The following is a 2,381-nucleotide window of genomic DNA, read 5'->3' as shown; positions in this document are numbered from 1 at the left end:
CAAACAAAGAAGAACAGAAATACAATGAATTATTAATGAATACTTAGAACAATCATAGGCCAACAAATTCAACAATCTATAAGAAATGGATCAATTTCTAGAAGCACGTAAACTTTTAAGACTAAAACACGAAGACACAAAGGCAACAAAAGAAACAAAAACAAATGAGACTCCATCAAACTAAAAATCTCTACACAGCGAAGAAACCATCAACAAAATGAAAGACAACCTGCCAACTGGGAGAAGATAGTCACAAATTACACATCTAATAAGGGGTTAATACCCAAAATATATAAAGAACACATACCATTTAACAGCAGAGAAACAAACAAGTTTAAAAAGGGACAGAGGACCTGAACAGACATTTCTCCAAAGAGGACATACAGATGGCCAACAGCTTACAATCCCTTATTCCTTTTTTATGCCTACAGCACCTGGTCTTCCTAGGTGGTCTCCCATCCAAGTACTAACCAGACCTGACCCTGCTTAGCTTCAGAGATCAGACAGGATCAGGCTTGTTCAGGATAGCATGGACATAGGCTTCCTTTCTAATTTTGATGCCTTTTATTTCTCTTTCTTGTCTGATTGCTGTAGCTAGGACTTCCAATACTATGTTGAATAGAAGTAGTAAAATTGGGCATCCTTGTCTTGTTCCTGATCTTAAGAAAAACACTTTTAGCTTTTCCCCATTGAATATGATGCTAGTTGTAGGTTTGTCATATGGCCTTTATTATGTTGAGGTATATTCCCTCTATTCTCACTTTGCTGAGAGTTTTTATCATAAATGGATGCTGGATTTTGTCGAACACTTTTTTCTGTATCTATTGATATAATCACATGATTTTTATCTTTCAATTTGTTAATGTGGTGTATCACATTAATTGATTTGCAGATAATGTACCAACCTCGCATCCCAGGAATAAATCCAACTTGATCATGATTTATGATATTTTTAATGTATTGCTGAATTCAGTTTGCTAATATTTTGTTGCGGATTTTTGCATCAATGATCATCAGGGATATTGGCCTATAGTTTTCTTTTTTTTGTAAAGTCTTTGCCTGGTTTTAGAATCAGGGCAATGGTGGCCTCATTAAAAGGGTTAGAAACCTTTCCCTCCTCTTGAACTTTTTAGAATAGTTTGAGAAGAATAGGTGTTAATTTTTTTTTGAATGTTTGGTAAAATTCACCTATTAAGCCCTCTGGTCTAGGATTTTTCTTTGTTGGAAGTTTTTCGATTACTGATTCGATTTCGTTGGTGGTAAATGGTCAGTTCAGATTTTCTGTTTCTTCTTGACTCAGTCTTGGGATATTATATGTTTCTAGGAATGCATTTATTTCGTCCAGATTGCTCCTAGTATTTTCTTATAATCCTTTGTGTTTCTGTGAGGTCCATAGTTACTTCTCTTTCATTTCTGATTTTATTTATTTGAGTCCTCTCTTTTTGTCTTGATGAGTCTGATTAAAGGTTTTTCAATTTGGTTTATCCTTTCAAAGAACCAGCTCTTGGTTTAATTAATCTTTTGTATTGTTTTTCTAGACTCTATTTCATTAATTCCTTCCTTTTCATTAATTTTCTCTAATCTTTTGTATTGTTTTTCTAGACTCTGTTTCATTAATTCCTTCCTTCTACTCACTTCGGGTTTTGTTTGCTATTCTTTTCTAGTTCTTTTAAGTGTAAAATTAGAGTGTTTATTTGAGATTTTTCTTGTTTGAGGTAGGCCTGTATTTCTATGAATTTCCCCTTAGGGCTGCTCTCACTGTGCCCCACAGATTTTGAGTCATGTTTTCATTTTCATTTGTCTCTAGGTATCTTTTGATTTCTTCCTTGATCTCATTGTTAACCCATTCACTGTTTATTAGCATGTTGTTCAGCAGCCTTGTATTTGTACATTTTCCAGTTTTTTTCTTGCAGTTGATTTCTAATTTCATACAATTGTGGTCAGAGAAGACACTAGAAATGATTTCAGTCTTCTTAAATTTATTGAGATTTGTTTTGTGGCCTAACATGTGGTCTATCCTGTCTAGTATGTCTTAGAGAAATTTGCACATTTGCACATAGGGACATGTTCAAATATGCTCCTTGTAGCTTTGTTTCTAATAACAAAATATTTTTTTAAAAAAGAAAGACCTCTGAATATTTGGCAACAAAATTAAAAATGAATTGTGGCTTATTTATGTAATGGATGTTATGTAGCAATGAAAGTAAATGAATTAGAAATATATGTTTCAAAACATAATAATTAGCAAAAATATCTAATGGTGGAAGGATAGGGACAGCAAGGCCTTCCCTGCCCACTAGATCTAAAATTTCAACTGCCCCAAACCCATCCTAAAATCATACCCCCTTATCTGTTTTTTTCTTATATCCTTAGTAGTTATT

At 33.5% G+C, this 2,381-nt stretch overlaps 1 pseudogene; it reads right to left on the bottom strand.

Moving 5' to 3' along the window:
- Positions 1-422: 422 nt before the first annotated feature.
- Positions 423-541, bottom strand: LOC112485846 (annotated as a pseudogene).
- Positions 542-2,381: the final 1,840 nt, after the last annotated feature.

Source organism: Pteropus alecto, unplaced genomic scaffold (genome assembly GCF_000325575.1).
Source record: "Pteropus alecto unplaced genomic scaffold, ASM32557v1 scaffold25, whole genome shotgun sequence".
In the NCBI taxonomy this organism is placed as follows: domain Eukaryota; kingdom Metazoa; phylum Chordata; class Mammalia; order Chiroptera; family Pteropodidae; genus Pteropus; species Pteropus alecto.
Note: the sequence above shows the minus strand (reverse complement) of the source record. Positions and strands in the feature narration are given on the sequence as shown.